The 14,221-nt window shown below is 43.0% G+C and overlaps 1 pseudogene; it reads left to right on the forward strand.

Moving 5' to 3' along the window:
- Nucleotides 1-14,015, forward strand: part of LOC103730857 — a 51,520-nt pseudogene extending 37,505 nt beyond the window's left edge.
- The last annotated feature ends 206 nt before the right edge of the window (nucleotides 14,016-14,221 follow it).

Genomic DNA, 14,221 nt, shown 5'->3' on the forward strand with positions numbered 1-14,221 from the left:
TTACATGAAAAAAAGGTACTTAAGACCTGTAAACATGAGGAGACCTATGAAATCACTACCTGGTGGTTAAAAAAAGCATATTACACAAGTTTTTAAAGTGTCAATATATAAATTTTAATATTTAAAAAATATTTTATTTATTTTTATTTTATGTATATGAGTGCATTGCCTGCATGTAGGTAGGTGCATCTGTGTCGTGCAGTGCCCATGGAGGTCAGGAAAGGGCATTGGATCCCCTGGACTAGGAGTTACAAAAGGTTTTTAGCCTCCCTGTGGGTGCTAGAAATCAAACCCAGATCCTCTGCAAGAGCAGCCAGTGTTCTTAACTGCTGAGGCATCTCTCAAGCCCTTAAAAAATGCTTTCTAAAAGTCTTCAGAGCCAGGTGCATCTGTGTCGTGCAGTGCCCATGGAGGTCAGGAAAGGGCATTGGATCCCCTGGACTAGGAGTTACAAAAGGTTTTTAGCCTCCCTGTGGGTGCTAGAAATCAAACCCAGATCCTCTGCAAGAGCAGCCAGTGTTCTTAACTGCTGAGGCATCTCTCAAGCCCTTAAAAAATGCTTTCTAAAAGTCTTCAGAGCCAGAGAGCTGGCTCAGTGGTAATAGCACTGGCTGCTTTTTCAGAGGTCCCAGGTTCGGTTCCCAGCACCTAGATGGTGGCTAAGAATCTTTCATAATTCTAGTCCAGGGGATCTGACCGAGACCTTCTTCTAACTTCTACAGGCATTAGCACCATGAGGGTACACTTACAAACACACAAGCAAAACACTCATACACATAAAATAAAAATAAATAAATAAAAAAAAACCTTTTAGTCTTCGATTTTGAGTGGCTGGAACTCTGCTCAGGGAACCACCAAGATCTAGTTAACTAAGGACTATGCATCTCATGGCGGGGAGCAGTGTAACTATCTAGAGTACAATGGACAAGTACTATAGACGAATATTTTCAGCAGGATGTTGTTAGTATTTTGTTTTCCTTCCTTCCTTCCTTCCTTCCTTCCTCCTCCTTCTTTCCTTGCTTTCTTCTTTCTTCATATATAACACAATCATCAGTAAGCACTGATGCTCTAGGTCATGATATACAAGAGTGAAAGCAAGCCATTATAATAGTGCAACGCCTGCGGAGGTCAGAAGAGGCTGTCGGATCCCCTGGAATTGGAGTTACAGACAGTTGTTAGTTGCCATGTGGGTGCTGAGATTCAAACCTGAGTCTTCTGCAAGAACAACCAGTGTCCTTAACCACTGAGCCATCTCTCCAGCCCCTGTTTTTGGTTTTTTAAGACAGAGTTTCCCCATAGCCCTTGCTGGCCTGGAACTTGCTACATAGACCAGCCTGGCCTCAATCTCACAGAAATTGCCTGCCTCTGCATCGCAAGGGCTAGGATTAAAGTCATGGGCCACCATACCTGGCTATTTATTTTTCTTTCTCTTTTAGGAGTCAAGACAGGGTCTCCCTGAAGCCCCACCTGGCCTGGAACTTGCTATGTAGACTAGGCTAGCCTCAAATTCACAGAAATTCACCTGCCTTTGTCTCTCAAGTGCTGGGATTGAAAGGATACTGCCACCACACCTGGTCCTTCCTTATGTTTAATGTGTATATGTGTGTGCTTGAGTGTATGTGCACCACTTGTGTGCAATGCCTGCAGAGGCCAGGAAAGGGTGTTAGATTCCCTGGAACTGGGTTTTTAGGTGGTTGTGAGCCACCATGTGGGTGCTGGGAACTAAACCTGTGTCGTCTAAAAGAGCAGTAACTGCTCTTAACCGCTGAGCCATCGCTCTAGCCCCAGCTGTTGTTGTTTTGAGAATATAATTCTTCCTTGCACAGCTGGTCCCACAGTATCCCTGGCTCAGGAAGCACTTAAAGCCAATACGCCCCTTAGGTCACATTTCCTAATGCCTCTGTGGGACATGCCGCTTTGTTTGGAAATAATCCCTTTGGACTAATCATGACCCATATTCAGAGGTGGAATTAACATTGTCAAAGCCCCAAGGTAGCCTTAAACTAAGGAAAGACATAGTGTTGTGGCTCTAGGGAGAAAACCACAAAGATTTTGCTAAACTTTGGAAAACTGGGACCACAAAAGAGCAATCACGTACCTGCTTCTAAGTTGATAGTCTTTCATTACTCTGAGGGGAAAGTCAGCTCTCCAGGTCATGTAGCATGTTCAGTTAGTGAAAAGCATGAGTTTTAATGGCTTTGCTTGTGAGAAATGGGCAGATAGAAAAGAATTGATGAGCTGGTAGGCTTTTGCTTACTTGTAAGTTACATTTTTCTTTTTTTTTCAGTCTATTTCAGAGAGGGTGTCCCTGTAGCCACAGTGGGCCTGGATTCACTATGGAAACCAGGCTGGCTTTAAACTCAAACTCACAGAGATCCACCAGCCTCTGCCCCCTGAGTGCTGGGATTAAAGGTGTGCACTACCACGCCCAGCTTGCAAGTTACATCTTTTTGATCTTGTTTTCAAATTGCTTTACATTTATTTATTTATTTAATGATGCGTGTGTATGTGTGTGTGTGTGTGTGTGTGTGTGTGTGTGTGTGTACACGTGAAGGTCAGAAGACAATCTGCAGGCGCTGATGCTCTCCTCCTACTGTGTGGGTTCCAAGGATGAAGTTGGGCTTTGAAACAAATGCCATTACCTGCTGAATCATCTTGCTGTCCCTCAAGTTCCTTCATAAATATCCATAAAATTGTTTCTCCCCATGCAAAGGGAAAGTTGACTTGACCTTTGCTTTTGTGAAAGCACCAAGCTCCTGATAACTAAGGTAATAGCCAACACTGGAGGTGGTTTAATAGAGGGCAGCATATTCACAGTGTTCCAAAGTGTTGCCGTTGGGAATGATCTTAAGGCTTGTACAGCATATACAAAGCTCAGGGTTCAATTTCCAGCACTGGAGAGGAAAAGAAGATAAATAAAAGGAGTAGGTTAGGGATGAGTGATGTGGCTTGGTTGGTCGAGTGCTAGCTGAGTGTGCAGGAAGACTTGGGTTTGATCCCAGCACCACATAAACTGGATGTGTTGGTGCATACCTGTAATCCCAGCACTCAGGAGGTGGTGGAGGTAAGGAAGATCAGAAATTCAAGGTCATCCTCAGCTATATAGTGAATTATAGGCCAATCTTGGTGGGCTACATGAGATACTTCCTCAAAAATCAAGGAGAGGAGCTGGGGAGATGGCTTAGTGGGTAAAGCGCCTGCCATGTACTTGTGAGGACCATAGTTCAGGTCAGAGGTCAGATGCCTAGAACCCATGTTAAAAAGCCAGGTGGGTGAGGCAGTGCAGGCAGTAGGCAGAAGCAAACTGACGAGTCAAAATGACTCCAGGCTCATCGAAAGACCTTGCTTCAACACATAAGGTAGAGACAATCGAGGAAAATACCAAAAAAACCCTCAGGCCTCCACATACATGTGTACCAACACACATTCAAACACATACATGCATTCACACCATACATACACAAGCAAAAAGAAAAAAAAAAAAGACTGGAGAGATGATTCAGTAGTTTAGAGTACATACTATCTTGCAGAAGACCCATATTTAGATCCCAGCACCCACATCAGGTGGTTCACAACCACCTGCAACTCCAGCTCCAGGAAATCCAACACCCTCTTCTGGATTCTGCAGGTACCTCCACTCATGTACACATACACACACACACACACACACACACACACACACACACACATAATTAAAAATTTCAAAAAAAACTTTAAAGAGAGAAAGAAAACAATGTTGGTACTAGTGGTGATGTACAGGAACATGGAAGAGTATTAGGATATGACACAAAGTAAAGGACAGGGTGTGCAGGCACATTACAATGGTAATGGAAATTCAAGCTTGTCTGATAGAGGACTGAAAGATAATTTGCAAAAAATAAAAAAATTAGTTATTGTTGGGCCAGATGTGGTGGCATATGTCTTTAATCCCATCACTTGAGAGACAGCAGCAGCTGTATCCCTATGAGTTTGAGACCAGCCTGGTCTACATAGTGAGTTCTAGGTCATCTAGGGCCACATAGTGAGACCCTGTCTCAAAAAAAAAGCAGTGATTTTTTTTTCTTTTCTCAAAAAAATTCCTAAAATTGTTGTGCAACCTTTCCATGGTTTATACTTTTTAAAATATTTTATTTATATTTTATTTATTATTTTATGTATATGAGTGTATTGCCTGCATGTATGTGAGTGCACCAGTGTCGTGCAATGCCTCAGAGGTCAGAAGAGGGTTTCAGATTCCCCTGGAACTAGAGCTAAGGACGGTTCGTGGCTGCCATGTGGGTGCTGGGAATCGAACCCGGGTCCTCTGCAAGAGCATCACCGGTTAAGAGTGGGTTCGATTCCCAGCACCTACATGGCAGCTATAAACCATCCTTAACTCCAGTTCCAGGGGAATCCGAAGGCCTCTTCTGACTTCCGTGGCATTGCACAACAGGGGTGCACTCACATACATGCAGGCAATACACTCGTATACATAAAATAATAAATAAAATATAAGTAAAATATTTTTTAAAAATTCCATGAGGTGCTGAGCAGAAAGTGTATTCTTTGGTGTTTGGGTAGTATAATCGAAAGATGTCTGTTCGGTCCATTTGATGTATCGCATCATTTAATTCAGAAGTCTCTCTGTTTATTCTTTGTCCAGTTGACTTGTCTAATGGAGACAGTGGGGTATTGAAGTCCCCTACAACTACCGAGTTGGGGTTAATCTTTGTCTTAAAGTCCTGTAGTGTTGTTTTTATGAATTTGGGTGCACTAGAATTTGATGCATATATGTTAAGGATTGTAATATCTTCTTGGTAAACTGTTCCTTTGATCAGAATGAAGTGACCCTCCTTATCTCTTCTGATTAGTTTTACTTTGAAGTCTATTTTATCAGATATTAGGATTGCAACCCCTGCTTGTTTCTTAGTGCCATTTGCTTGGAATATTCTTTTCCATCCTTTTTCCTTAAGGTAATGCCTGTCCTTGAAGGTGAGATGGATTTCTTGCAGACAACAGAGATAGATTTTGTTTCTTAATCCATTAGTTTAGCCTGTGTCTTTTGACTGGAGAGTTCAGTCCATTGATATTTAAGGTTATTATTGAAAGGTGTGTATTGGTTGCCATCATTGTGATTGCTGTTTATGTTCTTTGTGTAATTTTGTGTTCCTAGATTATATCTTTGTTTATTTTTTTTCATTGCCCCTATGGTATAGTTGTTTCTCTCTCTACTCTCTGTATTGCTTCAAGTATTCTTTGGAGGGCTGGTTTTGTGGACATGCATTCTTTCAGGCTATTCATGTCATGGAAGATTTTCCTTTCCCCCTCAACTATAATAGACATTTTTGCTGGGTAAAGTATTCTGGGCTGGTATCTATTGTCATGTAGAGCTGGAAATACCTTGGTCCAGGCTCTACTGGCTTTCATAGTTTGCATTGATCAGTCAGCTCTAATTCTGATGGGCTTTTCTTTGTATGTGACTTGTTGTTTTTCTTTTGCTGCTTTCAGTATTGTCTCTTTGTTCTGTACATTTAGTGTTTTTGCTATGATATGTCGTGGGGAGTTTCTTTTCTGATCCTGTCTATTTGGTGTTCTATGTGCTTCCTGTATTTGTATGGGGATGTCTTTCCTTAGTTTTAGGAAATTCTCTTTTACAATACTGTTTAAGATCTGGTCAACACCATTAACCTGAAATTCTCCTTCCTCTACTCCTTTGATCCTTAGATTTGGTCTTTTCATCGTTTCCCACATCTCTTGCATATTCCATTCCTGTGTTTTTTAAATTTTCCATACTCTGCTTGAGTGGTCCAGTTCTTCACCTTTATCCTCCAGTGTTGATATTCTGTTTTCCATGTCATTCATTCTAGAGGTGAGGCTTTCCCCTGTTGTTTCAAGTTGACTTATCCACCTAAACCCTCGCCTAGGTCAGTGAGTCTTGTATAGGAGGAAGTGATTTTAATATTGAAGTGAAGAGATAAAGACAGAAAAATAGGAAATCGTTGAGCAGGCTATCTTGTGTTCTTTAAGTTCACTGAAATCCTTGATCATGTTTATGATTGTTCTTTTAAATTCAGTATCCTGGGTTATCTCTAGGGGGTTCTCCTAGTAGAACTCTTCTACAGGATTGGTGGAGTTTGGTGGAGACATAATGATTTTGCTTTCTATTTTATTAGTCTTTTGTTGTGATTTTGGCATATGAATTATATCTGGGTGCCTAGATCTTTTCTTTATTGGTTATGTAAAGCTGGTTGGTACAGGGTTCAGGTTCTCTCAGGTTTATTTTGGAGGGAACTGATGGCTTCAGATCATCTATTCAGGGGTACCCACAGAAGCCCAATTCAGGTTCCAGTCAGGTATACTCAGGCTTCCTTCACTACATGGAGGCAGGATCCAGGCTCTCTCAAGCTGTCCTGTGCGTTATCAGTTGTCAACCCTATGCCAGAGGGAGGCCAGAGTGGGGCCAGAACTCGGCACTCTCTTGTTGTCTGCTGAGATACCAGCCTTAGCCTACCAAAGGCAGATCTGCCCTGGGGCCTTAAGAGGGGCCTCACAAAATCCCAGGTAGGGGGATGGTATGATGCAATTAGGGGAAGCTCACCACCAAGTGGAGGCAGGATCCGGGGTCTGTCCCACTGTCCCCTGGGTTCTCAGGCCTCCTGGTAGTTGGAGGCTAGAGGGAGGCCAGAACCCGGCACTCTCTGCCATCTGCTAAGCTCCCAACCACTACAGTGATGGAAAAACAAGCAATTCTTACCTTTGGAGAGATGCCTTTACCCAGTCTCCACCCATTTCTGCCCAAGGCAATGAGAGGAATCTGAGGAACCTACACATAGCCTGAAATATTGAACCTTTGTTCCAGACAGAACAGTCCACCTGCTGGCACAGTCCATGCAGCTGTATCACCTGGACTCTTTCTGAAATGGAAGGAACTTTCTCCTTTCATTCTGTTTACTCACATGTTCTGTGTCGGGTAGAATTGGATATGTACTTTACATAAGACCAAAACTTCAATCATCCATGTGACTTTTGCCAGCCCCAGGCCCACACTGCAACCTCTCACCTCCCGTGCCCTCCAACAAATCCATTCTTTCCCTTGTCAGCTGTGGCAGACTAGAAGAAACCAGGGAGCCTAGCAGTAGAGTTGACCTGACTTTCTGTCTCCCAAGCATGTCCAGTTCCTGTTTTCTTTTGATGCTTGCTAGCAAAGTTTTATTTCTCTGTGCTATCAATTTCTGATCAATTCCTATTTTAATCTTTGTTCCAGGCACTCATGTTGCTTAGATCTAACTGCATTTCCTATCCAGAAATGGTGTTGACTAAAATCATACATCCAGGCAGCTCACAGCAGACACTGACCTTGAGCTCTGTTCCTGTGCGGTAATCCAAACCATCTGTGCTCAACAACAATTAAAACCCTCAGATCTCTCAGGCGTTTCCTTCCTCTGATTATAACTTATGGGTTGCAGCAGAACTCAGAAACAGCTAGGCAGAGCAGACTTTGGTGCCAGCTTGGTTCCCGCGGGGTAGTTCCAAACAGAGAAACCCCACTTTATGTAACAGCTCTTTCCTTGACCGAGAGGCAGGTCCTCAGCTTCTAACAAACCTTGAACATTTGATGATTCCCTTTTTTGTCCAGAAGGCTTGAAGAGGAGCCTTTCATTTATGGAGCCAGAGTCAGGCAAAATGATGAAGTGAAGTTGGTCCTAGAGATCTTGTATCTTCCATTTTTCTTACCTCCCTCTTGGAGGAGGAAGAGGAGGAGGAGGAGGGGAAGGGGGAGGGGGAGGGGGAGGAGGAAAATCAACATTCTGACCTAGGGATATAACTTAGTTGGTAGAGTGTTTGCCTAGCATGTATGGATCCCTAGGTACAATCTGTAACACTGCATAAACCAGGTGTGATGACACACACCTGTAATTCCAGAACTTCTATGGAGGCTTGACGAGAAGTTTAAGGTCATTTTTGACTACATAACAAGTTGGAGGCTAGCATTAGCCACATGAGATCTTGTCTCAAAATAAACAGGGCTGGCAAGATGGCTCAGTGGGTAAAGGCTGCCCAAGCCCAATGACTCACATTCAATCCTGGAACCTAAGTAAAAGTAGAAGGAGAAAACTGGCTACAAAATTGCCTTCCAACCTCTACATGTACACCATGGCACAAGGGCCCATACACATTAAACATGAAGTATACACGCTAATAATAAATAAAATAATTTAGAACCATACAAAAGGAGAAAGTCGACATTCCATTCCTTCCCAACCTTTCTCCCCTTTTAACAATCTTACATCTTCAGAACTGTAACTTTCCCATGGATCCCATGATAAATGTACTCAAGTGTCTGTCTGGGCCCCATTTTCTGCTGCTGAAGCAAAGTGCTTAAGATGAAGTGATTTATAAACAGTAGATGATTACTTGCCTTGTGGTTTTAGAGACTGGAAATTCTATGACCAGGGCACTGGCATCTACTTGGCATCTGGCAAAGACCTTCTTGTGAAAGGAGGGCATCACATGGCAAGACAGCAAGCATGTTAGCTCAGGTCTCTCTTCTACCTAAGTAGAAACCCACAAATGCCATCATGGGAGTCCCACCCTCATGAGCTCATCTAATCCTAATTACTTCCTAAGGGACCCACCTCCAAATGCAATTAGCATACATTTGGTGATTAAGTTTTCAACATAGACTTTTAATATTATTTATTTATTTATTTTGTGTATGTGTATATATATAGTATATACTATATATATATATATATATATATATGAGATCTGTATATGCATGTAGGAGCACCTGCCATAGCCCACATGTGGTATGGAAGTCAGAGAATAGCTTTTCGGGAGTCAGCTCTTGCCTTCCACCTTGTTTTGAGGCAGGGTCTGTAGTTTCTGTCACTTCACCACTCATTCCAAGCTCGATGACCCATGAGCTTTGGAGCAATTCTGTCTCCTCTCCTCTGCCACAGGAGAACTGAGATTACAGATTTAGGAGGGAAGAAAAAGGAAGGAGTTTAAAGTTTAGAAATGAGTCAGAGCCAGACCTGCAGTAGGCAAGGAATAGGTTCCCTGGAGTCAAAGAACCCAGCAAAGGCTGATAAACTCCTCTGTGAGGAATGAGTATCTTCAGTCTAAAGGGGGAGCCGTCTGGACTTATATATGAAATCTGCTGCACACAGCTGCAAGAGTTAACTCCATGCCATGGTCTCCATCCTTGAGGGTCTCTTCTCAGGCAGGTGAGTGAGTTATCTATAGCACCAAAGAGATAGGTGGGTTCTATAAACAGTCTCTCTCAGTCTAGGGAGTGACCAGTTGATAAAGCTTGAGCAAGGCCAGGCTGCCAATTTAGGGCCAGTTAGACACTTTAAGGGATTTATGGCCTTCCCTAATGAGGCTTGTAGCTCTTCAGCAATTCACACATTCTATCATTGCCTGTGTGTATGTACATGCACCCGTCATGCAGTGCCCTTGAAGGCCAGAAGAGGGTGTTAGAGCCCCTTGAACTAGAGCTACAGATGGTTGTTAGCTATCATATAGGGCTGGGACATGACCCAGGACTTCTACAAGAGCAGCCAGTTCTCTTAGCCACTGAGCCATCTCTCTAGACCCTGCATCCAGCTTTTGATGTGGGCTCTGGGGATCTAAACTCAGGTCATCAAATGTACACAGTAAGCTATTTCCCTGGCCCAAACACTTGACTTTGTGGGAGAGTACATTCAAATCACAGCAGTGTGTCGGGAAGGATGTAACTGTCATCTTCACTGTTGGAGGTGAGGCGTGGTGACATGGACATCAGAGCAACATAGACATAAGACTTTTGTTTGTTTTTTTTTGTTTTTGTTTTTGAGACAGGGTCTCCCTGAAGCTCCAGCTGGCCTGGAACTCTCTACATAGACCAGGCTGGCCTCCATCTCACAGATTCCCCTGCCTCTGCCTTCCAAGTGCTGAGGTTAAAAAGTGTGCTACGACATCCAATGAGACAACAGACTACTAATGGAAGATACCAAAGCCTTAGAAAATTCTAGGGCAGAGGGACTTTGATTTGGCTGAAATCTTTCTCTACAGAAGCATTCTGAAAAAGCAATTTTAAACTGTGCTCTTCAGTAGGCCAATGTCAGGCTAGGGAATCCCAAAGGGAATTTCTTGGATGACTGTTGAAAAATCCAAGGCTGTGAAGACTGACTGGACTGGACATGGTGGTACACTCTGATCCCGGTTCTTGGGAGACTGGGGCAGGAGGATCAGGAATTTAAGGTCATCCTTAGTGAGTTTGAGGCCAGCCTGGGTTCCATGAGACCCTGTCTCAAAGAAACTAACAAATACTGACTGGGCACCAGACTGCAGAAGGAATTTGGGAGTATAGTTCTTTTTCTTAAGTTCAAAATTTGACAGCTCAGCACACAGCTCAGATGCAGTAAGTGAAGGGAGTCGGGAGAAGTTTCTTCAGCCAGTGCTTAATCAGCATGCTTGCTGCATTTTGCTGGACATGTCTTTAACAATAGTGTTTGTGTTTATAAAACTTTTACGTTCACTGTTTCGCTGGATCCTCTTTAGGATGTTATAAACTAAGCCACTCTCATTCTCTTAAAAGAAATAAAATGCCAGGCATGGTAGTGCACATCTGTAATCCCGACACTTAGGAAGTAGAAGCAGAAGGCTCAAGAGTTCAAAGATAGTCTAGGCTACATACTGAATAGGAGGCCAGGCTGGGCTATATAAGACCGTCTCAAAAACAACCAAAGAAAGAAGGGCCTGGAGATGACTCAGCAGGTAAAAGCACTTGCTCCCAAACCTGAAGTCCAATCCCTAGAACCCACATGGTGGAAGGAGAGAACAGACTCCTGAAATTTGTCTTCTGACCACCACATGAGTACCACAGCACACACTCCTCATATACATACACACAGAAAAGAAAGGAAGGAAGGAGGGAGGGAGGGAAAGAAAATGAAAATTTCCTGCAAATTTATTCTCCAAACATAATTTATCTCTGATCTAGGTTATCAATAGGGCTATCATTATGCTTATTTGCAGATGTGAAAACTGAGATTCAAGTAAAATACTTTACCCAAAGCTATACAGCTAGTAAGTGAAATATCCTAGATCCAAGTTTACATACTCTTTTAAGTCTAGTTTTTGCTTTTAATTTAATTTAATTAAAAAGAATATTCACACATGGAACTGGGGAACAGCTCCATTGGTAAAGTTCTTGCCCCACAAGCATAAGGACCTGAGTTCGGATCCTCAACACTCACATAATAAATCCGGCATAATGCTGCATGCCTATACTCTGAATACTGGGGAGGTGGAAACAGGAGGATCCGAGGGGCTTGCTGGTCACCCAGTCTAGCCTAATCAGAAAACCCCAGATTCAGTGATAAAACCTGTCTCAAAAAAAGAATAGGAGAGTGATAGAAGATACATGATGCTGACCTCTGGCACATGTGCACATATACAAATACACATGAATATACCACACACAATATTTCCACAGGTATATATTGCACTTTGAGCATTATGTCTCCATATTGCACCTCTATGCTCTTTGTTAAGGAGTGGCAGCAGTTGTATGTGTGCGGAGGGGTAACTAATAATTTCTGTTCTAGTTTGTTTCTCCATTGTTGTGACAAAACACTCTGACCAATACCAACTTGGAGAGGAAAGGGTTTATTTGGCTTACATCTCCTCAGTTACAGTTCATCAGGGAGCTCAAGGTAAGAACTTGGGGCAGGAACCTGGAGGCAGGAGCTGGAGCACAGGCCATGGAGGAATGCTGCTTACCAGCTTGCCCTCCTGGTCCATGCTCAGCCTGCTTTCTATACAATACAGAGCAACCTGCCCAGGGGCGGCACTGCCCACAGTGGGCTGAGCTCTTCCACATCACTCAACAATCAAGAAAATACCCCACAGACATGGCCACAGGCCAGTCCAATGGAGGCCATTCCCCAATTGAGGTTCCCTCTACCCAGGTTAAGTTGACACTGAAGCTATCCAGCACAATTTGAGAATGATCTAAAGTGGTTACTGTGTCTATGAAATGTCATGCTGCGAGAGGATTTCCACGTGGAATATAAAATATACCATTTAATTTAAAAGACCTTGAACTTGACAGTGAATGCTCATCTGCAGGATTAATGTGTCTGAGCCTGATGGTGTCAGTGTCCCTCTGCCAGTCCCTTGTGGGGTAGAGAACAGATGCCTTGAGTACACAGCTGAGATCTCATTGGCATTCCCCAGGTCGCTGTCTGTCCACACTTGTGGCTTCTATACTAGGATGCCAGGGCCTGGCCAGCTTTTAGGATTCCACCTATTTCTACCAAGTAACTGAAGAAAATAGAAACAGGGACAATTGTGATGTCTGCAATCCTAGCACTTGGGAGGCTGAGTAAGGAGGATCACCACCATTAGTTTGAGATTAAACTAGGTTACAGAGTGAGTTTTCCAGGTCACCTGGGGCTAGAGTAAGACCCTGTCTCACCCCCACAAAAGGAAATAGAAACTGTAACCAGATGTGGTGGCACAGGTCTGTAATCTCAGCACATGGGAGGTTAAGTCAGGAGGATTAAGAGTTCAAGGACATCCTTGATTACATAGGGACTTTGAATCCAGGCTGGGCTAGGCTACATAAGACCCTATCTCAGGCAAACAAACAAAAAAGAAAATGTAGCAGTTTTATTTTTGTTGTAGCTAAATATATTTCACAGCTACTCAGTATTTTTCAAGATCATAATATATGATGGTTACTAAATGTATACTTCCCAAAATACACTTGCTAAATTAATACATCTGGAAAGAACAAATTATTCCAATTTTTTCTCACACAGGGGAATAAATCTTTACATCTGGACATTTGTTGTTATAATGAACACAAGATTAGGAAAGTGAATCACTAAATTTTCTGGTCAACTGTCTTTTATTTATTTATTTTTTTGAGACAGAGGGCCTATAAGCCAGGCTGGCCTTGAACTTTCTATGTAGCCAAGGATGCCCTTGAACTTCTGATTCTCCTGTCTTTACCTCCAGAGTGCTGAAATTATAGTCATGTACCACCACACCTGGTTCATTCTGTGCTGAGGACTGACCTCTCAACTATATAGTTATAGCCTACTTCACAGAGTTTGGGGTTCTGTATATAATGTTACTGAGAGACAGGGTTGGTAAGATGGTTCAGAAGGTAAAGGCATTTGCCGCTAAGGTTGATAACCTGAGTTCAGTCCCAGGACCTACTTGGGTAAGAAGAGAACCAACTCCCTCGAGTTAGTTAACCTCTGACCTCCACTTGTGTGCTATGGTGTCCCTGGGCTCACACACATAAACTCAAATAAATCATAGTGTAAACAATCATTATTATCTTCCTAGATCCCAAATCCTCCCTGTCCACAATACGTTTCCTGGTCACCACATTCCTGCTACTGGCGTTCATCGTTGCAGCCCAGGCAGTGCCCATGTTTTTCAAGGACTGTGGCTCTGTGGTTGGAGTGATAAAGGAGGTGAACGTGAGCCCATGCTCTACCCAGCCCTGTGCACTACACAAAGGACAGTCCTATAGTATCAATGTCACCTTCACCAGCAGCACTCAATCTGAAAATAGCACAGTTCAAGTTCATGGCATCCTGGCAGGTGTCCTAGTCTTCTTTCCTACTCCTGAGCCTGATGGTTGTAAGTGGAATCAGCTGCCCCATCCAGAAAGATAAGACCTATAGCTACCTGAATAAACTGCTGGTGAAGAATGAATACCCCCCTATAAAGCTGGTGGTAAAGTGGAAACTTGAGGATGATAAAAATAAAAATCTCTTCTGCTGGAGACTCCCAGCAGAGATCAAAAGCTAAGCTCTTTGATGCCCCTATGTCTATGTGGGGGTGAAAGTCTATGGATGGAGGTGGGAAAGGAAATGGAAGAGAAATCATACCTGAAATTGAATCAGTACCATAAGATGAAAAGAATCCCAAGACTGTTTTATTTGTCCTATAGTGTCTATGACCCTACTTCTTGAGAGCTCAGAGCTGTTGCCTTTGTGATATCCTTAGCCAAGAAAGCTGGGTGTGGTGGCACATACCTTTAATCCCAGCACTCTGGAGACAGAGGCAGGCGGATCTCTGAGTTCAAGGTCAGCCTGCTCTACACAGTGAGTTCCAGGACAGCTGGGGCTACAGGGAGACCCTGTCTCAAAAAGACCAATAAAAAATAAATAAATAATAAATAAATAAAATATTTTTTAAGTGGAAGAAAGAAGAGAGAGACTGTAGGAAT

This window comes from Nannospalax galili, unplaced genomic scaffold (assembly GCF_000622305.1).
Source record: "Nannospalax galili isolate Female #2095 unplaced genomic scaffold, S.galili_v1.0 scaffold110, whole genome shotgun sequence".
NCBI lineage: Eukaryota > Metazoa > Chordata > Mammalia > Rodentia > Spalacidae > Nannospalax > Nannospalax galili.